Below are 27664 nucleotides of genomic sequence, written 5' to 3'. Positions count from 1 at the left end.
AAGCCAATAAAAAGAAGAAACAAACAAAAGGCCCTAATCTATTTTTTAGACTCTAATAGATACTATATGTTAAAACTATCATTTTTCTAATGACAAAGCTGAATCTTTCATTTTAGGCAACTGCTGTTTGTTGAGTGTTTATAATTTTTTAGGCATTGCGCAGATTGTTTTATAGTGCTTGTAATCAAATTGTGATGACTACCCTTACTTTAAAAATAAAACACTTGGGCCCAGAGAGGTTATGTGACTTGCTAAAGGTCAAAAGGCAGGGAGAGGCAGGGCTGGGATTCAGACGGGTACCGCCTGGCTCTACAGCTCGGCTCCTGACCACTTTTCCACAAGAAGGAAAAAAATCTACAAAAATCATCCAACAAACAAACCTAAGTCTAAATGCACTGTCTTAAATGCTTCTTTCTGGGTCAATAAAAGCAAAGCTCTTGGCTTAATGCTGCTGGTTAGAACAGTATATGAGAACTCTCCATTTTCCCACATCAAGTTGAAAGGGACAACTGAAGTTCAGAGAAGATCAACATAGAAGATATTTACGTTACTTTCAAAATTGCTTCAGAGAACAATTTAGGAGGGAAGGGGTAGGGAAGACAGCCAAGATTTCAATACTAAGGAAAGAAAAAGGAAACAGGGACTCTGGAACGAACTTCCAGGACATATTTCTCAGGCTTAAAATAGGCTTGACCTTAGGATTGTCATGAGAAAAGCCAGGACAAATGAAGTCATCATATATAAACTGTTTGTCCTCAATAACATGACTAGTGGGCACAGAGCTCAAAACTAGGTTAAGGGACAGTGGCTGGTTAGCCAGCTCTGCATCATTCTTTCCACTCCTCTACAGGTCACACTTGAAGGCAATTAAAGTCACCATAATCTCAAAACGTTCCACACAATCTTGTAAAGGAAGTTCAAGCTCATGGCTCCTTCAAGCTTGCACTTCCCCCACCTAAAAGCAGAAAAGGGTGGAGAAAAAAAAAAAAAGGCTGCTCCCTTTAAAGTCAGTACACTCAGTTTATTCATTTGACAACCAGCAATGGATGTGAGCACTGGGGTAGCCCTGGAGACACCGTGGCTGGTGGAGCCAGGCCTGGCCTCTGCCCTCCTGGAGCTTAAGATCAGGAGGCGTGCATGCGTGTTCAGTCACTCAGTTGGGTCCGACTCTTTTCAACACCATGGGGTGTAGCCCACCAGACTCCTCTCTATCCATGAGATTTCCCAGGCAAGGACACTGGAGTGGGTTGCCATTTCCTTCTCTTGGGGATCTTCTCGATCCAGGGATTGAACCTAGTCTCCTGCATTGGCAGGCGGATTCTTTACCTTTGAGCCATCTGGGAAGCCCCTAAGATCAGAAGAAGAGGCCTGCAAATACTCACACAGACATGTGGAGTCAAAGCTGTGCTTCGGGACATGGTACCAACAGAGCCTGTGACAGGAAAACTGGACCCTGCGTTACTGGAGAAGGGAGGCGAGCAGCTCACCACGGGAGACGCAGAAGGATGAGAAGGAGCTGCGGGCAGAGTGGGGAAAGACTGTTTCACACTTGAGACCGCGGCAGGAGCACGTGCCAAGTAAGTCCTGGAGACCAGACGGACAGATGCTGCACATCCGTGAAAACTCTGACTCAAATATGATACACAGCTGAGATTCTTAATACAAATTTTTATTGAAGACTAACATATTTACAGAAAATAATATGAATCCTAAGTGTGGAGCTTGCTGAATTATCATAAAACTAACTTGCCCTCAGAGCTACTGTCCAGGGGAAGAAACAGAACATCACCACACTCCGAGGCCGTCACACCTCCTCCAAGTCCCTGTCTCCCTTCTTCCCCAAAGGTCAGCACCATGCTGACTCCTGACACCACAGCTGTGCCTGAGCTTGAACTTTGTCTAAGTTAAGCTACATGGCATGGAATCTTTCTTAGTCTGGCTTCTATCACTCAACATTTGGCTTGTGAAAATTCATCCACGCTGTTGCATGTGGCATGGTTCTTTCATTTCCAGTGCTGCAGAGTAGTTCCTTGTATTCTTATATCACAATTTATCCTCCTTTTGACGGACCATGGGGTTATTTTTAGTTTTCAGCTATTATAAATAGTACATCTATGAACATTCTAGTATGCAACTTTTGGTGAACATGTGCACATATTTCTGTGGGGTATATATCTAGGAGTGGAATTGATGGATGAGAGTAAATACTGCTGAAAGGTCTTCCAGTATTCTATCAAAAGGTGGAAGGGAGCTAAGATGGTCTCAGGTTAACTTTCTATAAGACTTCCTTTGCCTACTCACAAAATAAAAATTCCTCTTCCACTTGCCCACTCACCCTCCTCCATTTTCAATATCCCCCACCCCAAAACAACAAAACATCACTTCCTCTCTCTTTCTCTCTCTCTTTCTCTCTCTCTCACACACACACACACACACACACACACAACATCCCAGGAAGAACAAGGAAAAACGTGCAGAAGTCCTGTGAAGGGCACTTCCTTCCTTTTTCTTTTTTCAGGACTCAAAATCTGTCCCTCCCATGTGCCCATTGTCAGCACAGGAGCCCTGAAGACAAAGGACGGGCTGGCCTGAGAGGTGGCCAGGCGGACGGGCGGCCTGCCTGCCTCACAGGCTCACGAAGGTGGAGTAGGTGCCTGGCTCCTCAGACACTGGGAGAGGGAGGCTCCCTCAGGCAGGAAGAGACTGAAACCCAGCACACAATGCTGGCAGACCCTGCCTGCGGGAGACTCAGTGGAAGGCGGTGGCTCAGCATCGGGGCAAGACGAGGCCGGGCGGAGGTGCAACAGAAGATTCAGGGAGAGGGTGAGTGAGGGTGGGCGTCTGTTGGGTGCTAGGACCTCACCCTTGTGGCTGCAGGCAGAAAAGGGGGCTGGGGCCAAATTCAACAGAGGCCTCAGCTGTTGAGGGGAAGCCAGGGCACTGGCAGGAATCTAGGAGAGAATGTCAGAGCCAGACCCACACCTGGCAGTGGAATTAAAGATGGGAGTACGTCTGCAGCAACAACGGCCAGTTGCCAGAAATGAGGCTGTCCCAGAGCGTGGAACTTGGATGACTTTAATTTCCTCCAACGAAATTCCACTCCAGTACTCTTGCCTGGAGAATCCCATGGACACAAGAGCCTGGTGGGCCCCAGTCCACAGGGTCGCAAAGAGTCGGATAGGACTGAAGCAACAGAGTGCACACACAAATTGCGGGGGAGGAGTTACACATTGAGAAGGAACGGTCAGGTGGGGCCAAATAAATCTAGCCAAGGTCCAAGGAGAAAGGCACGGACAAGAAACCAGGCAGACCACCACAGGTGTCAGCAGACTGGGAATGGAATTCAGAAAAAACACTTAAGCAGATGTCATTAACCTATATTTCACTGCCACAACCCAGCATACGTCACCTGGCTTCTGACATTTCTCTGGGCCACCAGCTAGCTACACGACAGACAGACTGCTGGGAAAGCCCTGGGATAAAACTCCATGAAGGCCACAGCTGCTCTCCTCTCCAGAGGGAGGCCACTCCTCATCCCCCCGCATCACCCCAGTGAGCCCCCAGCTCTGACCGTCTGAGATTTGTATCACCCCGAGATGCCACGGGCCACTCACACTCATTAAGGGCCTTGGCCTCTCAACATCAGCCTTCTCCACCGCAAGTCCTAGGCAAGGTCACGGTCCATGTGGCCACACCAGCACACCAAGGTTCCTTCCATTTAATTCTGACTGCTCCCAGGTCCACCCCACCCCACTCAGGACATCAACTGACAGAGTGTCCACCAGCTTTCTCTGACCACAAATTCTCAATTCATCACTTCTGTCTCCTATCTTTTCAGTTTATACTAGCAATAACCACTGTTAACAAAAGTAACAAATACTAAGGAGTGTTTACTATGTGTTAGGCACTATTTAGAGCCCTTGACCTGTACTGACTCATTTAACCCTCACAGTTCTCCTGGAGTATGAGTGCAGTTATTATCTCACATGTCATGACTTGAAACTTGAGGTGCAGAAGGTGAATAACTCTCCCAAGGTCTCACAGCTGTAAGTGGCTACAGAGAGCTGGGGTTTGAAAATAGGTGGTCTGGCACCAAAGTGTGCTCTTGCTCTCTCATTTCTTTACATTCTGTTGAACATGCACAGAGGAAAGTACATATACTGTAAATGCACTAGTAGATGAATTTTCACAAACTGAACACCCCTGCACAACCAGCACCCAGATGAAGAAGCCACACTCCTAGTGTCCTGGAGGCCCCTCGGGCTCCCATTCCAGTGCCACTGTGCGGCCTCTGACGGCAGGATTCGTTCATCATCTCCAAGCCTCTCTGCTGGCCTCTCTGCTCACCGCCGGCGCAGGCTGCTGTGGACAGTCAGTGGTGCTGAGAGGTGCTACACGGCGGACGCTGTGCTCAGCACTAGGCTCGTGTTCCCTTCATGGAGATTATCAGGTCTCAGCCCACCTGTTCTCCTAGGTGCCCAGGCCTCTTCTTCTGTCGGGTACTCCTGCTAAACCCAAACTCATAGACCTTACTCTTGCCCTCTCATCTGCCTTGTCAATAGCTAGTGGACACTCTGAGAAATGCCAAACTCTAATTTCAGATAAGCCCAACTGCCCAGCTCAGGCCCACACACACAAGACTGGCCGAGCACTGCTAGAGTCACGTGACCTTGCAGGACAGTGTCAAGAGATGGCTGGGGGCCACGTGAGGCCCACGGTGCTTTCTATAGGTCCCTGCACACTCCTTCTCCCCTCCTCGGAGAGGCAGCTCCCTACATTCCCCCTTCTCAAGCCAGGTTCCCTAACCCCATCCTCCCCACCCCAGCACGGTCGCTTATCTCACTCCAGTAGGCAATCCTAGAAACATTTCCCATAAGCAAATTTCAAAGGCAAACTAGAAAAAAAAAAGTTATTAACCATAAAAGACAAATGGACTAATAAGATTCTTAACTTTTAAGAAACTTTATGCAAATGAGAAAAGAGCTCCTTCCAGGTTCTCCAATAGGAAATGGCCAAAGAAACAGACAATATACAAGATAGAAATTATAAATATCTGGAAAAAGACTTCTAATCAAAGAAATGTAAATAAAATTGGCCAAGATTAGAAAGTGATATACCTTTTATCAATAAAAATATCCTTCTTTGTTTCATTTAAAAATGAATTTCTTCTACTGTTTAAAAAAAAAGTGATAATACTGTTCTCACAGAGAATGAATTTTAATGCCTGAATCCACTTAGCAGGGGACCTGGGCCCACGGACTCTGGTCTGACCTGGAGCCCACATGGAGCACGATGCCCTCAGCTTGCACTGAGGGACCCTCTCCACCGTATTTATTACGCGAACATTATTGAGAGCCTTGACCCTCAGGAAGGGCCCGGGGCGGCGGGGGAGGGGGGCGTTTCTTCAGGCTTCGGCTCAGAAACCACCTTCTCCTGAGTCACGAGCTCCTGTGACTTCTCGGGAACTCTGGGGCTGTTTTCCCATTTGTGGAGGCTGCAGAAGCTCCACGCCAGACGTGTGACCCAACCCCCTGGTGACCGTCCAAGTCCCCCTGGCAGGCACGGCCACACACGACCTGACTCCCGACGCAACTGACCCACCCACCCCTGTGCTCCCTCGGCCCTGTCCTCTCTGCTTGCTTTTTAAGCCTGCAGTCAGCATTCTCTGCCTCAAATCTCTTTTGAGGTAAAGCACAGGAGGGCAGCTCTAATGATGGGGCTGTCAGCCCTCTGCTGTTCTCCGGACTGAGTGAGTCAGGCGGGACCTTCATGGTTCACATTTCGACACCACAGTGGCAGGAGGTGTCTGTGTGCTGAGCTGATGGCTTTTGGCTGTGCAAATTAGCTTCTTGAATAATTCCTAAATACCAGATTATTTTCAATTGCCTTAGTGAGTACCATATAATTCTCCCAAATTGTTCTTTAAAGAACACCATGTGTGTAAAGTAAGTAGCCTGCAACTAATAAAAATAAATGGGAAAAAAAAGAATACCATGTGGCAATTTTTTTTCAAGATAGAGCTACTATAAAATCAACAAATTTGACAAATTGTTCAAATTTCAGAAAGGCTTAAACACTTCAACTCAAGAAATAAAGAAGACCTATATACCCTATAGAGATAATACTCAGCTATGTAAGCCAAATGTATCCTGCAATGTGTAAGATATATTTATTCTGTAATATTTTCCTGATGAAAAATAAAAGTTTAGAGAAGTTGCTAAATAAAACACGGGAAAAGAAAGCATATGAACTATGTTCTGTTCACTTTGGTAGAAGACAAATAAAAAAACTGAATTTATTCTTCAATGAAACTATCTTTCAATTCAGAGAGAAATCATTGTCTAAACGGTTTAAAAAAAAAAAAGGAGAAGAATATTAAAAAACACTTATCTCAGCTGTAATTCCAGGTAACTGAGAAGTCAAACTAGGATAACGTCCACTGAGGTTCTGCTTGGGTGTTCAAGTATTTGGAGAAACATCACAGATATGGTAGCAATGAACCAAAGCAGAACTTAGAGATCCAGACTCTATCCTTTCTCTCTCCCTGTTCCCCCTCCCTTTCATAAGACCTTTCTTAAGTTCTATCAGTCGGGACACAGCTGGCTGCAGGTAAATAAAATCGACCTCAAATACTTTATGATAAAGTGGATTTATGGACTCATGCAAATGCAACAGGCAGGGTGAGATCTTCTGAGCCTCAGGATTGGTTCCATAAGGCTCTGGCTCTGTGACTGCAATTCCCCAAGCCTGTTCCTGCACGAGCTGGCAGGGTCCTCACTGGGGGGTGGAGGTGGGCACATCCATCCTCCAGCTATTGCAGTCTGACTGAGACAGTTTACGTCACGTGGCTGCCTCTGAACTAGTGACTGGGACCAGAGGATCCATGTCCTGCTGACTTCAGCCTGGGTGATGTATCCACTACTGAACAAATGACTGTGGCAAGAAGGACATTAGGGAGCCCCTGGAGCTGGGGGTGGGCTCAATTCCACCCAAACTTTACTAGTGCTCTGAACAAGAGAAGGGAAAAGGGAAGAATTACAAATGTTTCCAAAGAGGTGTGGTGGAGGCTGGCTGGCTGTTGAAAGCCAGTTCCTCTCCTTGCTGGGCATAAACAGGCGTAGACAGATCATATTCCCCAGCCTCCAGAGCAGGGAGGTGTGGCCAATGGAACAGACAGACATGAACTATTTCCAGGTCTGGTCCCTCAAAACCTCTCACCCACAATCTTTCATGCTCTTTCTCCTTCTGCAAGCTATCTGTACAGACAGGCAGGGTGATCTCAGGGAGCCATGTGTTGAAGATGGCAGAGCCACAAGATGGAATGAGCCTCAGTCTCCGAGTTGCTGCTTAGAGAAGAGTCCTCCACTGATTGGGAACACCTATTTTATTTTATTTTTTTTTTCCCTTTTTATTTATTTTTTTTTTTAATTTTTTTATTAGTTGGAGGCTAATTACTTCACAACATTTCAGTGGGTTTTGTCATACATTGATATGAATCAGCCATAGATTTACATGTATTCCCCATCCCAATTCCCCCTCCCACCTCCCTCTCCACCCGATTCCTCTGGGTCTTCCCAGTGCACCAGGCCCGAGCACTTGTCTCATGCATCCCACCTGGGCTGGTGATCTGTTTCACCAGAGATAGTATACATGCTGTTCTTTTGAAATATCCCACCCTCACATTCTCCCACAGAGTTCAAAAGTCTGTTCTGTACTTCTGTGTCTCTTTTTCTGTTTTGCATATAGGGTTATTGTTATCACCTTTCTAAATTCCATATATATGTGTTAGTATGCTATAATGTTCTTTATCTTTCTGGCTTACTTCACTCTGTATAAGGGGCTCCAGTTTCATCCATCTCATTAGGACTGGTTCAAATGAATTCTTTTTAATGGCTGAGTAATATTCCATGGTGTATATGTACCACAGCTTCCTTATCCATTCATCTGCTGATGGGCATCTAGGTTGCTTCCATGTCCTGGCTATTATAAACAGTGCTGCGATGAACATTGGGGTGCACGTGTCTCTTTCAGGTCTGGTTTCCTCAGTGTGTATGCCCAGAAGTGGGATTGCTGGGTAGTACTTTCTAACACCATACACAAAAATAAACTCAAAATGGATTAAAGATCTAAATGTAAGACCAGAAACTGTAAAAATCCTAGAGGAGAACATAGGCAAAACACTCTCCGACATAAATCACAGCAAGATCCTCTATGACCCACCTCCCAGAATATTGGAAATAAAAGCAAAACTAAACAAATGGGACCTAATGAAATTTAAAAGCTTTTGCACTACAAAGGAAACTATAAGTAAGGTGAAAAGACAGCCCTCAGATTGGGAGAAAATAATAGCAAATGAAGAAACAGACAAAGGATTAATCTCAAAAATATACAAGCAACTCCTGCAGCTCAATTCCAGAAAAATAAATGACCCAATCAAAAAATGGGCCAAAGAACTAAACAGACATTTCTCCAAAGAAGACATACAGATGGCTAACAAACACATGAAAAGGTGCTCAACATCACTCATTATTAGAGAAATGCAAATCAAAACCACAATGAGGTACCATTAGACGCCAGTCAGGATGGCTGCTATCCGAAAGTCTATAAGCAATAAATGCTGGAGAGGGTGTGGAGAAAAGGGAACCCTCTTACACTGTTGGTGGGAATGCAAACTAGTACAGCCGCTATGGAAAACAGTGTGGAGATTTCTTAAAAAACTGGAAAAGGGAACACCTATTTTAAACTTTGGACTTCCCTGGTGGCTCAGTGGTAAAGAATCCACTTGCCGTGCAGGAGACATGGGTTTGATCCCTGGGTTGGAAAGATCCCCTGGAGAAGGAAATGGCAACCCACTCCAGTGTTCTTGCCTGGAAAATCCCGTGGACAAAGGAGCCTGGTGGGCTGCAGTCCACGGGATTACAGAGTTGGACATGACTTAGTGACTAAACAACAACAATTTTAAACTTAACGTGACTGAGCAACTTCTTTCAAGGTTAAGGCTTTTGTTTATTTAGGGGTTTGTTACAACAATCAGCCTATCCTAATAGGTGAAGAAATTAAGGTCTGCAAGTTTGAATGACTTGCCCAAGATACACTTAACTGACAAAACAAACACAAAAACACAGGATGCAATGATCTTGCCACAAGAATGCAAAACGGGAACAGAAGACAAGTGACAGATATGAAAGCACCGGATAAAAGAGAAGTGATGAGCAACAGAGCATCACTAAGTATCTTTGAGGCAGGATGCACAAGTAAGGAAGCAGGTCAACCGGGAAGCCCTTTCTATGTCAAAACTGGTGGAAATTTCCCCACAAGTCATCCATTTTTCTCTTACCGAACAGAATTACTGGAAAGTTTCTCTGGTAAGTGAGAATGCAAATTGCCTCTGAGTTACAACTAGGAACGATAACTCTCATTACACATAAAAGTGGGATTAGTTCTCAAGCTGAAAAGCATTTGGGGACTTGGGCTGGACCCCAGTGTAGGGGCGGCTATTCTCTGTCTGACCAACACCCCTCTCTTCCTGTGAGAGCTGCTCCCATCCAACTTTCTACTTCGGTGAAAGCTGCTGCTCGTCAGAGAAGCCACTGCTGGCCACTGGGCAGGCCGGTGTTCCAAGCTAGGCTCGTCTAGGTTCTTCCTATGGACTCTTAAGTAGAGAGTCTAGTCTCTACTGGAAGAGACTCAGTCCCACTCCACTGACAAAGCTGTGAAATTTAAAGCCAGGAGCTAGCAGTGGGCACTGCTTCTTGCTAAGCAGAAAAAAGCAGACCAAGACATGTATCCAGAGAAAAACATGATCTGAAAGGATGCATGCACCCCAATGTTCACTGCAGCAATATTTACAAGAGCTAAGACATGGAAGCAACCTAAAGGGATATCTACGGAAGGAGGGATAGAGAAGATATGGTACACCAATACATGAAATAATACTCCGCTATTAAAAAGAATGAAATAAAGCCATTTGCAGCAACATGGACGGACCTAGAGAGTGTCATACTGAGTGAAGTGAGTCAGAGAAGGAGAAATATAGTATAACACCCCTTATATGCGGGATTAAAAAAAGAAATGATACAATGAACTTACTTGCCAAACAGAAAGAGGCTCAGGGGCTTAGAGAACAACCTAACTGTTTCCAGGAGGGAAGGACAGGGAAGGGCTAGTTAGGGTGTTTGGGGTGGACATGTACACACTGCTGTGTTTACAGTGGATAACCAACAAGGACCCACTGAACAGCACAGAGAACTCTGCTCAGTGTTATGTGGCAGCCTGGATGGGAGGAGAGTTTTGGGGAGAACGGATACACATATGTGTATGGCTCAGTCCCTTCACTGTCCACCTGAAACTACCACAACAGTTAATCAGCTATACCACAATACAAAATAAAAAGTTAAAAAGAAAAAAAAAAAAAACAAGCAGCCCAAGAAAATGAAAATGATACCACATGAGAGGGAAAGATGGAGAAGAGTCCTGGTTTCATTTGGTTCAGAGGCTGGCATGGCCCTGTCCCTCTCATGATCTGGTTACATCAGCCAGGCTACCATGGCCCACACATTTCACTTGTGGCCTCAGCTAGTTTAGATCAGGTTGATATCACTTGCAATCAAAACAATTCTGAGTAATATAATCAGGAAAACTGCCTCAAGAGATAAGACAAAAAATTTCACAACATCTCACAGATCTCCTAAAGTAAAATGAAAAGTACAGAAGTATAGCAATGTCAAGTATGGACTCAGAAACCAGGGCACTGGGATTTAATCCAAGTGCTGCCAGCTCCCGGCCAGGAAACCTTGGGCAAAGTGTTTTAAACCTCCCACTTGCCTCAGTTTTCTTATTCCTACAGGGGAGTCTTTAGGATAACACCAAGCCCACTGGGTTTTCTTGAGGATTAAATTAGTTAATACACATAAAGTACTTGGAACAATACCTGGTATGTAGTAAACGTCAATATGTGCGTTATTGTTACATTTTATCAACCTTAGTTGATGTCTGGGTCAGTGACCCCCATTTTTAGCAAGTCAAGGCAGATCAAGCCAGGTGAAAGCAGGCACCACACTGACCGTAGAAGAAAACATGTCTGTCCCACACTACCTGACTGTCACAGCACACCATCAAATCCTGACGCTCTTTCATCTGTAATGAAGGGACAACTTCAGGTGCCCACTAAGGATAGCAACCACCACAGACCCACTGGGAGGTGAGCAAGGATGCGCTGTGTCAAACACCAGCATGCCCCTCTGTCCCCTAGGGTATCTGTTCTCTCCGACCTCCTTCAACTCTCTGGGCCCCCAGGAGCTGTAGTGAGACAGCAGGGGGCGGGGGGGGGGGGGGGGACACAAACGCGGTCCCAGACATGCCCATGGGGACCTCATCCATCTTCTGAGCGTGTGTGATCTTGACAGTTTGAACCCTTCATCCCATCTTAGGCTTGTCTTCCCCTCCCCACAAGGGAATTTCACAAACACAAAAATTTGAGGGTACTTGTTCCAGACATAAGATGCTTTCTACGACAATCACCTACTTCCTTCATAGAGCTCTGCCTTCAAAGTTATTTTTGCTCTCTCTGCTGATTAAATTGGGGAGAAATTCTCAGCAGAGTACTTTTCTGGAAACTGCACAGTTTATTAAGTCCCTGAAGTATAAGGAAGAGCATGAAGCGTTCGGTCTGTAAAGGCATGGGATGAAGCTAGAGAAGGCTGGGTGTTGAGGTCATGGAAAGGAGTGGGCAGTAGGCAGCCACAGAGGGTCTGAGGCAGGCAATGGCACGACCCTTCTACACCTCCTCTGAAACTTCTGTCTGCAGGACAGCAGGCCTCCAGACATCTGAATGTGGAGAAGTGGAGAAGGCTAAGAACACTGGGAGGGGGCAAAGCCCTCAGACACCCATCAAAAACCCCCGACTCCAAAGCAACCTGGTGGGGAAGAACAGGAGCCCAGCAAGAGTGTCAGGCCTACAGGGCTTTCTAGAGCCTAGCCAGGTGTCAGGAGTGCTGCTGCAACTGGTCAGTGCCTGCCCACTGGAAGAGTAAGGTCAAAGCCCTCTAGCCCTGACTGGAGACCCCCTGGAGCCAGCCTACATGATTCTACTCCAGCAGAAACTGAGCACAGTAAGCAAGCTTTACATTGTAGCAGAGCTAGCCATATAAACAAGTGACCCCAAACCAAAACTGTGCGATTCCCCAGGAGATTCAATTGGGATCTGAGGCATAAATATCCTTGGCCTCTCAAAACAAACACAGGTTTTGGCACTAAAAACTGTTTTTTGGTTTACAGGCCAGCAAACCATGGCACCCCTGTTTATTTTTCCATTATCTGTATATTCAGCAGCACCAAAAGGACTGTAACAGGGCTTCCTACTCTCCTAACCCACCGGTGAGAAAATGCAATTCTGATCCACAAGCAAACAGACACCAGAAAAGTCTGTCAAGTTTATGGTGCCTGACAACTATCTTCCCACGCCTTCTCTCCAACACTTGTTTCATATATGAGGAACTGTGGCTCACGGACAAATGACACAGCTTGTCCCAGGTGAGTACCAACATCAGAATGCAAAGCCAAGTCTGATACCAGTTCCCTCTCCTCTTTGACTGTATCACTGCAAGGGGTATGTTCAGATTTCTGGACAAGCATTGGCGAATCAAGGGTTGGGAAGACACAAACAGAGGCAAGCACGTTCCCTGACATGTGTACCCTAAAGTGGGGGCTACAAGCACTCGTCTCGTGTTACCTAAAATGCCTACTGCAGAGCCTGGTATGCAGGGAGCTCTACGTAAATGTGGCCTGATTGAAGGAAGGCAGGCTTTGTTGTGATCCAGTACCTCGTGGTCCAATAAAGAATCAGGGACTATCATGCCAACTCACCAAACCAGAGTTCTTCGTGGAGATGGAAAGTTGAGGCAAGAATTCCTACACCGGGGAGAAGTGAGACCAGAAGACCTCTAAAACACTTCCAAATCAGCCTCTGAAAACTAATCTCACTGTAGAGATCAGAGTCTCACAGAAGTACTGACTAATTTTTTTGAGTATTAAAAATGAGTGTATGTTGGCTCATATGTCCCCTAGCAGGTGTCCCCATAAGAGTGTTCTGAGCCTCTGATGACACTGCTCGACTCACTGCCAGGCTGACCAAACCTCATGCACACTTTCATCCCAGGCAAGGCTTCACTGCAGCTCACCTCACTTGGAATCTCTGGCTTATAAAGACTATTTCTTTTTTTTTTTTTTTACTTTTATTTGCATTTATTTTCTGCGGCATTTATTCCCGGGCCATAAGTTTTTGTTTCTTCTGGGATATCTTTTTCTTCTGTGCAACCTCCTCCTCTGGTTTAGGAACAATCTGTTCTTTTTCAGTAAGGATCATCTCAATGTGGAGGGAGAGCTCATGTAGGGGTTGATCTGACCGTGAGCTCTGTAAGTGCTGCGCCGCATCTTGGGGCATCTTTGTTCACTTGGATGTGCTCAATGACCAGAGAATCTACATCTAAGCCCTTAAGCTCAGCATTACTCTCTGCATTTTTGAACATGTGTAGTAAAAATTCAGCACTCTTTTTGGGCCACCAACCCTGCATCCAGGCCCACTGTTTGGCCTGTGCACACCTACCAACTCCACCATTGTAACGACGGAATGGCACACACTGCTTCTTTAAAGTGACATCTTTCAGATACTTGGTGGCTTTTCGAATATGCATACCCTTTATGGCCTGGGCAGTTTCACGAGTATTCTTAAAGCGAACACGAAGATTTGAACCTCTTGATTTGCATGATTTTGTGGGGTTTTCTGGGTCGAGTGAATAGCGCACCATTTTTAGGGGTCAGCTCAGGCCGCTTACCGGAAAAGGAATAAAGACTATTTCTTAATGCTAGAATAACAAAAAGACATGACTTCAGTGCTTCAGGAAGAAAAAGAAACAAAACCTCCTGCTTTTACCTACAAATGTTAGGGTAGTAAAGAGAACTGGTCAAGTATGTAGTGAATGACTACATAAATACTGTAGGTTCCCTGCATACCAATTCAAAGTCCAAACGTATGAGTTACAAACTAAGAATAAAGACACAGGTATCTGTAAAGCAATTATCCTTCAATTTAAAAATTAAAAGAGAGAGACAGGTATCTGTACATGACATTAAAATGAAAACAGAACCATTCCGCAATAATCAAGCAACTCCACTAATAATATCCAAATTCTGATACCCAAATGATATCAGAAATTTCAAGTGTTTGATTTCTTTTTTGCTTCTGATATAATCAAACCGCTAGACAACAGTACACTATGCCATTTCCTCCTCCATAAAATGGAAACTTGGGAAGGGTAAAGTTAAACATCTTCACTAAGTAATAAAATTCTAACAGAATGAAAGATTTCGATACGTAAATGTAATTTATCTGGCCAAGTTCATAAATAAAAATTTTACAAAAAAATAATGTTTTTTCATTATAGACTGCCCAAAAGGTCTTAAAACTTGCTGTAGCGTAACTGTTCTTAAATCAAGACTCAAAAATAATAGAACTCCATCTAAAAATAAACCCTGATAAAATGATCGCAAATATGCACAAAAACTTAAGATGGACATGGCAGCACAGCACTGTCATGTAAATTATGTTTTGAATAAATTTTAATGACATGGGAAAATACAGTTAGCTCTCTGTACCCACATGTAGAGACCCACAGATAGACAGGGCCCACTGTACTGTACTATCTTATACAAGGGACTAGAGCATCCATGGATTTTCGTATCCACTGGGGGCCTGGAATCAATCTCCTGCAGATACCACGGATCTTTTAGGAAAAAAAAAAAAAAAAAGATAACCAAGGATCTACTACAGTTGCAATTTATTATTAAATTTAAAAATCAGGATATAAAACTGTACAAAGCACCTGCTTAAAATTTACATTTAAAAATTGATTCAATGGATACACACTACTATATATAAAATTATAAATGAGGACCTACTGTATAGCATAGAGAACTATATGCAATATCCCATAATACCCTGTAATGTAAAAAAATTTGGAAAGGCTATGTATATACATATATATATATATCTGAATCACTTTGGTGTACACCTGAAACACTATAAATCAGCTGTGTGTTTGTGTGTGTGTATGTGTGTGTGTTAGTTGCTCCGTTGTGTCTGACTCTTTGCGACCCCATGGACTATACTGTAGACCACCAGACTCCTCTGTCCATGGAATTCTCCAGGCAACAATACTGGAGTGGATTGCCATTCCCTTCTCCAGGGGAGCCGCCCGACCCAGGGATCAAACCCAGTCTCCTGCATTGCAGGTAGATTCTTTACTGTCTGAGCCACTGGGGAAGATTAAATCAACTATACTTCAATTTTTAAAAAATAGCAAAAAACAATTTTTTAAATTTAAAATTTTCTATGCATGCATAAGAAAAAAGAATGCAAAGAGTTACTAATATATTATGTACAAATATCTTGAAGCATATTGTCTTAAAACCAAAAGCAAATATCACACCTCAGGGTGAAGAACGAGACATGTTGCTATTAACATCAGGATAAAACAAAAATGCACATTAACATCATTATTATTTAACAAACTTCTGAAACGCCAAGCCACTAAGGAAACAAGAGATGAAGTATTACTTTTGGAAAGGAAAACCCAAAACCATCAGTCAGCTAATAACATGAACATTTATCTCAAAAACCCAAGACACTATACAGTTAAAATTCATATATTTCACAACTACCAAAAAAGACAATCAACTGAGAAACTACACGATTGTTTACTAAATTAGATATCATCAATATATTTTATCTAATTGAAATAGAAGATTTAATGAAGATTCTGGCTACAACAGAATTATCCTATTAATAAAAAGGAATGAGACCCATATGAAAATACTTAAAGAGAAGTGAATAATAAATTCATACTTATGACAGAAGAATCCTATAAAGCTACCAATTCTTCCCAAATTACAGTGGATTTAACTTCAATACAGGCTTCCCTGTTGGCTCAGACGGTAAAAGAGTCTGCCTACAATGCAGGAGACCTGGGTTCGATCCCTGGGTTAGGAAGATCCCCTGGAGAAGGGAATGGCAAACAATTCCATTATTCTTGCCTGGAAAACTCCATGGACAGAGGAGCCTAGTGGGCTACAATCTATGGTGTCGCAAAGAATCAGACACGACTCAGTGACTTGCACTCACTAACTCCAATACAAACAAAATCTCCCCCAAATTTGAGAATTACATACAGCATTACTGTATGATCCATCAAGTTCACTCCCCAAATTTGAGAGCAGAACAAAATCATTCTAAAATTGACATGGAAGGATACAGAAGAATGGGTTAAGGAAGTTTTCTTTAATGGGGCATAATGAGAAAAAGGATTAACCTTATCAGACACTATTAAAACATATAAAGCTATAAAAATGAAGTCAGTGCTGTAACAGGGCAAGTTAGGCTAGATAATCAAAAATAGACAGTGCAAAGATATGATAAAGCTGAGAGTATAAATCAACTGGTAATAAAAAATAATCATCCACATAAAAAGATGCTGGAATAATGACTATTTTGGAGAGTTATGTCCACCAGGAAAGCCCTAAAAGTAATATTTTAAAACCCAACACATTCATTACCATTTGAGGCACCAACTCCTCACTGTTAAAACTGTTAAAGGGAAAAATCAAGCACTTATACTACCTTTCCAATAGGAACTATATCTTATAGTAGTGATGGGCCTAATAGTTGAAATTTCTACTTTACTCTGTAAAGAACACTAACTACTGCATGGAGAAAAGTAAAATGAATTAGGAAACATCATTTCCTAATACTAGGGAGAACTGTTACTTTAGATAAGGATTATCAAGTGGTGCTATAAAGGAAGGGAGGGAGGGAGAAAGAGAAAGCTTAGGTGAACAGCTTATGGTGAATTAAACATTTGTTGGGACTTCCCTGGGGGTCCACTGGTTAAGACTCCATACTTCATCAAAGAGGGTGCAGGCTGTGGTTGGGGAACTAAGGTCACAAATGCCCTGGGGCACAGCCAAATAAATAAATAGATAGATACACTTAAAACACACACATCCATTTATATTATGCCAAGGGCCACAAGGTCACCTTCTAGTCATATGAGGAGAATCTAAAAGTTCTAGTGGAGTAATCAGATGGTCAACACCCTAACCCAGTAGTCAATCTGAGCATCTGTAATGGTGGGCCAATCAGACATCATGTATTTTCTGATGTGATTTGTGACTCGCCAGTGATATAGCCTAACCCAAAACATCTAACTTTAATTCATGTTGGATGTGATTTCTAGTTTATAGGAAATACAGCAGATAGAGAGGAAAAGGAAATTACACCACAAGGAACCAGTAAGATTAATCCACAAGTCGGGACCAAGTAAGTGGTCAGGTCTCTTCAACAACTCAGTGTAATATAAAAGGTGGGGGCGGGCAGGCCAGTTTAGAAGCAACGGACGAGTCACGAAGAGCAGATGCGATGCAGGAGACGTTTCTGGGGTCACCGGGAATACTGGTATGGTATGATATAGCTATTAGATAAAACAAATAACTGAAATGGAAATATGCAGATTACTGGCTGCAAAGTCTATTGCCAAACAGTATGTACTTATGGTGGTTCCTCAAAAATTAGAAACAGAATTACTGTAAGATCCATCAAATTCACTCCACAAAAGAATTGAAAGCAGGAATTCACAGATATGTATACCTATGTGTGTATGCAGCATTATTCACAATAACCCAGAGGCGGAAGCAATCCAAGTGTTCATCAACGGATGAACGGATAAACTAAATGTGGTGTGTGCATACAATGGGATATTATTCAGCCCTAGAAATGAAAGTCTGATACATGTTAGTACATGGATGAACCCTGAAGACACTGTATTATGTGAAATCAGCCAGTGACAAAGTATAAGTACTCTATGGTTCCACTTACATGAGGGACCTAGGGTAGTCCAAAGGGAATGGTGGTTGCCAGAGGCTGGGGAGGAGGAGGAAATGAGGAGTTTAACATCTGAAGTTTTAACTTTGGAAGATGAAAGGGTTCTAGAGGTTGACAGTGGTGGAGACTGAAGAAAAATGTGAATGTACTTAATGTCACTCAACTGTACACTTAAAAGTGATAAATTGGTAAATGTTATGTATACTTTATGATTTTTTAAAAAACCATTATGTACTGTGTAATCTAATTTCAGTGGAAAAATGTAATTATATACACAGATAGATGGGGGGAGGACAGGGAGACAGGGGAGGGAGAGAGGGAGGAGGAGATAAAGAATCTGGAAGGACATGTACTAACGTCATAATAAGTGATCTCTAGTTGTGGAGGCACTAGCTAATTTTCCATACTCTGTATACTGCCTCTGGAATAAGACAGGATTTTTTTTTTTTTTAAGACAGGATGTTGTATAAAGCAAATAGGAAAAAACATAAAAGGAAGAGTATAGATTTCACAAAAAGATAAGATGTTTACAATTTTAATAAAATATTCAGTAAAGAGAAAAAGACTAGAGAAAAAGATATGCAATAAGCATGAGCAATCAAAACTTAATTCCCAAACACATTAGAAAGCTCTTATAAAATTTTTTTAAATTCTAAAACCCAGAAAAATAGGCAACAGACATAAATTCAGTGAAGGCAAAGTTCAAGTGTTCAAAACACACTTGGAAAAGAAAAAGGTAACCATAAATGAAATAAATTATAACTAAAATACCAATATAAAATATCACTCTCACACAATCAGATTGTTGGAAGCCTAAGAAGCACTATCATATACTCCTGTGATATTAAAATTTGATCACATCTTTCTGGAGGACAATTTAACAATGTGGACCGTGAGCCTTTAAAGTCAACAGTCATGGGACATCCCTGGTGTGCCAATGCAGGGGACACGGGTTCCATCCCTGATCCAGCAAGATTCCACACGCCTCAGGGCATCTATGCTTGTGTGCCACAAATGCTGAGCCCTCACACCTAGAGCCTGTGCTCACAACAAGAGAAGCCTCCTCAATGAGCCCACACACCACAGCGAAGAGTAGCCCTGGCTCCCAGCAACTAGGGAAAGCATGGACGCAGCAACGAAGACCCAGCATAACCAAGAAAACAGAAACAAAAAAGTTAATAGTCACAGTACTATGAATCACTCATACATGAAACAGATGAATCTCAAAAACATAATGCTAAGTGAAAGACATATTATATAAAAGAGTATATATTACATAATTCCACTTATTGTGAAATTCTCAAACAGACAAAGCTCACCTATGGTGGGAAAAAAAAATGAAAAGGTGGCTGCAGGGATGATAGGAAAAGAGACTGGGAAGGAGCAAGAGTGAACTTTCTGGAAAGACAATATTCTAACCTTGACAGAGGTTTGAATTACACAGATAAATGTATGCATCTGTCAAAACTCGGCAAATGCACAATAAATGTTTATGCATTTGACTGCATATAAATTTTATCTCAAAATAAAAGTCTAAATACCGGACTCTAATTAATGATATACACGCTGCAATATTTTAGGCAAAGTATAGATCTCTGCAATTACTTTAAAATGCATCAAAGGAAAAGGAGATAGAGATGACAGAGACTGACACACAGTTATTTCTTGGTTTCTGCAGGGCACTGCTTTCAAGACTCCCTCAGATACCAAATCCATGGATGCAAAAGTCCCTTATATGAGAGGCACAGAAGTTACACATAACCTAAGTAAATCCTCCTGTATACTTGTACTTTGAATGGTTTCTAGATTACTTATACTACCTAATGCTATGTAAATGTTACATAAATTACTGGAAACACAATGTAAAGGCTATGTGAATCATTACCACAAGGCAAATTCAAGTTTTGCTTTGTGGAACTTTCTGGATTTCCCCCATTATACCCACATACCCTCATTGGTTGAATCCCCAGAGGTAGAACCCATGCAAACAGATGGCTGAGCATATATGATAAAGTACAGTAAAGAATATATATGATATGCAAGCAGAGTAAAATGCTACCATAAAATACAGGAGTTTGAGGTATACAAGTGTTCACTGCAAAATTCCTTCAAGAACTTTGAGATATTGTCTAATGAAATGTTAGAAATCCTAAATAATCGTCAAAAGTCACAAGGCAGTCCTCTGGAGTGCTGGAATATTCTCTCCTGGTCTGGGTGGTCATTACATGTAGCATATATGGGTACAATTCAATCAAGCCATACTCTTTAAGATTCTATATACTTTGCTAACTGCATTTATACCTCAAAAAATGTTTAAATAAACAGCATTCAGAATAGGACTTTAAAGCATATGTAATTAATATACTCAAAAAGATAACAGAGTATGCTCTAACCAAAAAAGAAAAGAAAACCATGAATTAGCAGTTATAAAAAGCACACACCATAAATCTTGAACACAGAAACTGCCCCATTTCAAAACTCAATGGGCTAGATAGCCAAGTAGACCCTGAGGAATGAATCAGTGAGCTAAGAGAGTTTAAAAACCTTTACAGATGATGGGGAAGTACAAGTAGTCAAGAAATACAGCACAAAGATGTGCCTAACTCCCATGATTGGAGCAAGCTGCAGAAGGGAAGTAAGGAAATAGAAGAGTGACAATTCAAAGAATAACGGCTAAATGTTTCCTAGAACTAATAAAGAACAAATAAAGAATAAAACTATTTTAAGAAATATTTTTAGTTATTTAAAGTAATCTACATGAATGCAAGGAAACATACCACAATTTTACGCGTAGCTATCTCCTGATTATGCAATTTAAGTGATCCGTGTCCTTTTTCAAGTTTTCTAAAAAGAATATTACTTTTGTAATGAGAAAAAGTAATAAAAGCTTCCTTTTTTTGTTTTGGTTTGCAGGGTTTCTTGTTTCCTATTTCATTTTTAAATGGAGGGTAATTGCTTTACCGCATTGTGTTGGTTTTCACCGTACAACAACGTCAATCAGCTGCAAGTATCCAAACGTCCTCTCCCTCCAGAGCCTCCCTGCCACCCCCCTGCTGTCACAGAGCACTGGGTTGAGCTCCCTGTGTTATACAGTACCTTCCTATTAGCTATCTATTTTACATGTGGTAATATATATGTAAAAACTTACTTTTATGAAATAAATCCAGAACCAAGAGACAAGAAAGGCTTTTCTAAAAAACCCCCCAACCTCTCCTTCCTCTGGCGTCTACCCTATGCTATTATAGTGAACCTGTTGCTGAAAGAAGTTACCACAAACTTGGGCAAGTCATTTGATCTCTTTAAAGTTCTGCTTCTTTTAGGTCTTCAACAGGGAAAATAAACTCTGTCCTTTCTACTTCACAGGAGCTTGGAGAGGATCAAATGAGATAATGGATAAAAACTGCACTCAGTATAATCTGATTTCTCTTGAGATCAAATAAATCCTTCCCCTTTTAATGAAGATTTCCGTGGAGAGAAACAATTCTGAGATTCACAGTCAAAGAGAACAAACTTCTTGTTACCCAAGGGGAAACAGGGGAGGGATAAATCAGGAGTTCTGGATTAGCAGATACAAACTACTACATATAAAATAAACAAGGTCCTACTACTGTATAGCACAGGAAACTATATCCACTAACTTGTAATAAACTACAATGAAAAAGGATATATATAAACTTATTCACTTTGCTATACCCCAGAAACTTATAACGGTGTAAAGCAACACAAAGTGCAAATCAACACAACAGTGCAAACCAAGTATATTTCAATTTTTTAAAAACCAGCACCCAGTCAATGGACAGCACAGTCCAAACGGAGGCATGTTATCAGCCCTGAGCCGTAGGCCCCGTTCTGTCACCCCCCGCTCCCTGAACCCACCCCACTCCCCAGCCTGTCAGCGGGCCTTCCCTTCCTTCCCAAACCGCTGCACTGTGTCCGTATACCTGGTACACCTTGCGCCTGACCCACCACCATAGCCCTGAGTCATGTCCCACCTCCAGCTTCTCCTCACTCCACCCAGTGCATCTTCCTCCTAAAACTTCATAAAATATATTCATCCTGCAACCACAATGTTGAAAATGAAAATGCCGAGGTTCAGATGGGGCCTCTGAACGCCTCAACCTGGCTTTCAAGCCTCTCCTCCTGTCCCCGGTCAACTCCTCACTATCTGTGAAACAGCCAACTCTCTACCCACCCAAGTCCTGGGTCTTCTGAGCGCAGGCCAAGCCCCTCCCGCCTTCTGCCCTCTGTACCAATGATGGGTCCAGACCAAGATCCCGCCTGTTCCCTGAACACCCACTCCACCCCTCAGGCGCCACCCTCACTTCCAGGTCAGAGGCCCCACCTTTCCAGAGAAGACTACTTCTGTCCTGAGGGCAGGGCCTCCTGCTTGGCTCCAGATCTTCTGTAGGAGGCACTCAAATCAACCTGCCAGTCATTTCAGTCTGTAAAATAAACTTTCTCTGCCTAACTGAATTTTATAGTAATTATTTCTTTGGTTTTTCTTCATAGTTTTAATATCTATATGCATGTGTATATCACATACATTCCTACATAATATACTGCTTGGCTATTAATCTTTAAAAGAGTCACACTTTATAAATTCTTAAGTTTTCTTTCAACATTGTTTTGAGACTGATCTATGTTGACACCTGTAGCTATAAGCCATTCATTTTTTTGCTTGTTTTCCCTGAACTTTAAACTTTTTCTTTTGTATTAGAGTGTAGCCAATTAACAATGCTGTGATAGTCTCAGGTGAGCAGCAAAGGGACTCAGCCACACATATAGGTCTATCCATTCTCCCCCAAACCCCACTGTCACCCAGGCTGGCACATAACATGGAGTTCCATGTTAAGCCATTCATTTTCAAAGCTGAAAAGCATTCTTTTGCATAGTACAACTTATTCATCCATTATGTTTCTGAGGGATACTTGGGTTTTATCAAAAAGGTTGCTATTATCAATAAAAGCAATGCTCCAATGAACATTCTTGTACATATCTCAGCACACATAATGTATACATGTATTTCTAGGGTTAAAACTGCTAGGTCACAGGGTCACATGTTTAGCTCTCCTTGGTAATGACAATGGTTTTCCAAGCAGTTGAACTGAATTACACTTTTACTTATACTGTTGAAGAATTCCTCAAAAATACTGTCAGGCTTTTAGAAGACATGGAAGCAACCTAAACATCTATCAACAGAGGGATGGATAAACAAGATGTGGTACATATAAACAATGGAGTATTACTCAGACATTAAAAAGAATGGAATAATGCCATTTGCACCAATATGGATTGGATCTAGAGACTGTCATACTGAGTGAAATAAGTCAGACAGTGAAGGAGAAATATCCTATGACATCCCTTACATGTATAATCTAAAAAGAAATGATACAAATAAACTTAAAAAATAGAAAGAGACCCAGAGACTTGGAGAACAAACTTATGGTTGTGGGGGTGGGGGGAGGCACGGGGGGAAGGGCTAACTGGGGAGTTTGAGACAGACACATACACACGGCTATGTCTGAAATGGACAGCCAACAAGGACCTATTGTATAGCACATGGAGGGAGATGTGGGGGAGAACGGAAATATGTGTATGTATGGCTGGGTCACTTCACTCTTCATTTGAAACTGTCACAACATTGTTAATCAGTTATACCTCAATACAAAATAAAAAGTTAAAATACTGTCAGGCTTTTAAACATTTGCCCATTTGGTAGGTATAAAATGTGATTTCATTGTGGTTTTAATTTGCATTTCTCCAATGAGGCTGACATCTTTTCACATATTTAATGGCCATTTGGTTTCCTCTTTAATGAGCTCCTTGTCCAAGTCTTTGCTTATTTTTCAATTAATCTTTTTATCTATTGTAGGAGTTCTAGATATATTCTGAATACTAATCCTTCATTGGTATTAAGTGTTGCAAACATCATCTTTCAGTTTATGGTTTCCTTCCTTTTCACTCTCTTTTGTTGAGAAGTTCTTTATTTTAATCTAGTTTAATTTATCACCCTTTTCCTTCACGGTAAATGCCTTGCGTAACTTATTTAGTGCAAACAGGAGACTGTTTTTCATTTGGGCTTCTCTGGTGGCTCAACGGTAAAGAATCCACCTGCCAATGCAGGAAGCACTGGGTTCAATCCCTGGGACGGGAAGATCCCTTGGAGAAGGAAATGGCAACCCACTCCAGTATCCTTGCCTGGGAAATCCTATGGACAGAGGAGACTGGAGGGCTACAACCCATGGGGTGGCCAGAGTCGGAGGTGCCTTAGCGACTGAACAACAGAACCCAGAGACCATGATGACACATTTATATTTCCTTTCAATAAACTGTTAAAATGAAAACTTCAAAAAGGAAGTTACATAAACAATCAACATATGAAAACATTCACAAAATGATTAGCCATCAAGGAAATCAAAATCAAAATCACAAGGACATATCACTACATACCCACCAGGATGGCCAAAATTAAAAGACCGATAACACCAAACTGGGGCTAGGATGCAGACCACCAAACTTTCCTTATACACAGTTGGCAGGAAGGTGAAACTGTGGAACCCTGAAGAAAGGTCAAGCAGTTTCTTAGAAAGCTAAACATAGTAGGTAATAGCTATCCTATGACCCAGCAATTCCACTTCTTGGTATTAACCTAAGAAAGATGAAAGTACATGCCCATATAATAATCTATGCCAAAATATTCATAGCAGCTATACTCTTAATAGCCGAAAATGAAATGCAGGCCTAGCATCCATTGACAAGAGAATGAGTAAGTGAACTGTGATCTAGTCACAAAACAGAATACGACTCAGCAAGAAAGAGCCACCTACTGACTCATGTGACATAGATGAATCTCAAAAATACTATGCTGAAGCCTTAGACAAAAGAATACATTCAAGACTCTATCTCTATGAAGCCTAGAATAGGCAAAAATAATTTATAATGGAAAAAAATATAAGAACTGTGGTTGTTGATGGGTAAGGTTAGGAATGGAGAAGGAGCACAGAGAACTTTCTAGGGTGACGGTAATATTCTGTATCCTGAACAGAGATTCTCCATTACACAGGCATACACATCTGTCAAAAAAAAGAGAGAGACAAATTTTGATCTCTAGGTGATATGCATAGTGAAGTGTTTAGGAGTTAAGTATATTGATGTGTGCAACTTACTTGGAAATGGCTCCAAAAATAAAACAGATTTGTGGGTGAATAGAGAAATGATAAAGCAAACAAAGGCAAGTGTTACCTATAAAATCTCAGTGGTGGGTACACACGTAAGAATTCTTTCAACTTTGCTATATGTTTGAAATTTTTCAAACTAATAAAATATTAGGGGAAAGATAAAAATGTATTTTTAAAAGGAAGAGATATGCTTTAAAAAATAAGCAGATAGAGGGTTTCTCTGGCAGTCCAGTCCACACTGCCAGTTTAGGCAGCTTGGATTCGGTCCCTGGTCAGGGAACTAAGATCTCCCACGCTATGCACACAGTCCAAAAAAAAAAAAAAAAATTAAATATAAGCAAATATATTTAAGCAAAGTTTGTCCTTGAGAAAGGTAACTGAAAGAAAAAGATCCTTACATGTACTGGTGCTTTGGAATTAACAAAACATATGCACACAGACTATTTTAAATGATCTTCACCAAAATCCAGGTATTCTAGTCTCATTTCATGCTTGAGAAAACGTGGGTCAGAACTTGCTGAATATCACACAGCTGGTACCTCATGGTGCTGGCTTTAAACACAGACACCTGTGGCTCCCCCACTTCTCTTCTCTCCAACACGCCTCACTTGGGAGCTGCTGTAAATCTCAAACGTGTGAAGACCGCGTGGAAACTGCCCCGGGCCTCCAGACCTTCGCTTGTCCCAGGAGCAGAGGACAAGGCTGGAGCAGTGCCGCACTGAAGGGCAGGACGCGGGCGGGAGACACACGCTGAGCAGGCGACGAGCACGGTCTCCACAGGTCGAGGGTAAATTTTCAGCCCACACGGCATAAAAGCTGGCCATCCCCGCTCTGTCCATGGGGGCTCTCCAGGAAAGGGTGCTGGAGTGGGTTGCCATGCCCTTCTCCAGGGATCTGCCCGACCCAGAGACTGAACCCGGGTCTCCCGCACTGCAGGCAGACTCTTTACTCTTTAGCCACCAGGCAAGTCCTGGTGTTCTTTGAGGCCGTCCAGAAAGTGTGGGGAAAACTGAGCTTGCCTTCCCATCTGTGCAGATGAGGCCTGTAGCAAAGAAACTCCAGCATAAGACTTGTCAAAACAGCTCTCTCACAAGATACTCCAGCACTCATCTTACAGAGCAGAACAAAAGCAGAGCAGAGGGCCGGGACCCAGGCACGTTTGCTCAACCCTGACATGGCCAAAATGAGAGGCAAAAGCTTTACTAATCATCCTGCAGATTAATCACTGGCTTCAGGATATTTTGGCTTTTTCTTAAAGCATAACACACCCCCAATAATTTCTGTTAACTTTAAACAGGTGAGATAGACCCAAGGAATAGAAATAAAAGCCCTTTCAGCCTTAGAGACTGGTGTCTTTATCCAAACACAGTTTGCCAAACGCTTTGGGAACTGTACTGAAACATAGCCCTTGCCCTCCAGAGGCCTATAATCAAGCAGCAGGCTTGGGAGAGAAATCTGAGCCCACGAGAGCTATACAGGAGGTCCCAAGAGCAGAGGAGAGTACAACCGAGAGCTCAAGGGAGGGTGTGTATGCGTGGAACTGGGGGCAGAGGAAGGGGTGAGGGGTTGCCCTGCAGGCTGGCTCCTATGGAGGTCCTAGCTAAGGTAGGTTATCTGCAGCCTGAGCAGGAAAGGGAGGAGAAAGCAGCCCTGAGGGATGCCTGCCGACTCGTTAAGAGAGTTAAGAGGGGACATCAGAGGGCCTCACAGAATGCCTGACTGGAGGCCATTACCTGGGACAGGGCCGAATACAGCTGCAACTTCCACAGACATGGGAACCTAAGCTAGGACTGGAACCAATCTCCCCAGTAAATCAAGATTTGAAATTTTAGTAACAGACTCAGGATGCCTGCTTAAAGCCCAGGTGGACCCACGATGCTCAGAGCTGAGTGGGAGGCCACAGAATGGTGGATATAACACTGGGACAGGGGTGGTTGGTTATCAGAGCAACCAGCCAGGAGATAAGTGCCAGGAACAATGGATTTGCATCCCTGCTTAATTGTCTGGTCCTGGGTGAGTTTCTAACTTCTGGCACCTTATCTGCAGAACGGAAATGACACCAGCCACCTCACAGGGCGGAAGAGAGATAAGGTCCACAAGGCATCCAGCAAAGTGCCTACAACACAGGAGGCATCGCGGAAAGCCAGGTGCAACTCGGACGAAGAGCTTGCACTCCCAGAACCTCCGAGTCCGAGGCCTCCTACCACCCACCCCTGTGTGCAGAGAAACCAGGCAGGAGCCACCAACAGCAGACACACCCAAGGGCTTACCCATGTGCCAGTCAACTTCTCCCTCTGTTTTCTGATTTCTTTTTAATTTTTAAAAATACTCTGTCCTTTAAGGCATTTTAGGTAATTCGGAGATGACTGCCTCACCCCATGGCCTCACATCCCGAACCATTCCCTACGGAGGAACCCAATCCAAACAGGCAAGCAGTCCAAGGGGTCACCAGCATCACAAGACACTTGACAGGGAACGTTTATGCCAGAAGGGACCGAACACTCACTTCAGCAAGGAGAAGGTCAAGGCCGGCCGAGGGCAGGTCTGAGCTGAC

General features: G+C 42.8%; 1 protein-coding gene and 2 long non-coding RNA genes across 5 annotated transcripts in view; 1 reads left to right on the top strand and 2 right to left on the bottom strand.

The window, feature by feature from the left end:
• LOC122706990 overlaps positions 1-15137 on the bottom strand; it is a 17340-nt gene extending 2203 nt beyond the window's left edge. Inside the window, exons 1-4 of the long non-coding RNA XR_006344542.1 lie at positions 13669-15137; positions 11127-11136; positions 5570-5576; positions 4534-4542 (exon numbers count right to left, since the gene is read on the bottom strand). This is a non-coding gene — a long non-coding RNA (uncharacterized LOC122706990). The remainder of the gene's footprint in view (positions 1-4533; positions 4543-5569; positions 5577-11126; positions 11137-13668) is intronic.
• Positions 1-27664, bottom strand: part of PDE8A (phosphodiesterase 8A) — a 146179-nt gene that overhangs the window by 112449 nt on the left and 6066 nt on the right. The gene's annotated exons all lie outside the window — the stretch shown is intronic.
• Positions 13652-27664, top strand: LOC122706991. The gene is made up of 3 exons (XR_006344543.1): positions 13652-13784; positions 17373-17378; positions 27653-27664. It is a non-coding gene; the product is annotated as an uncharacterized LOC122706991 (long non-coding RNA).

This window comes from Cervus elaphus, chromosome 13 (genome assembly GCF_910594005.1).
Source record: "Cervus elaphus chromosome 13, mCerEla1.1, whole genome shotgun sequence".
Lineage (NCBI taxonomy): Eukaryota > Metazoa > Chordata > Mammalia > Artiodactyla > Cervidae > Cervus > Cervus elaphus.
Note: the sequence above shows the minus strand (reverse complement) of the source record. Positions and strands in the feature narration are given on the sequence as shown.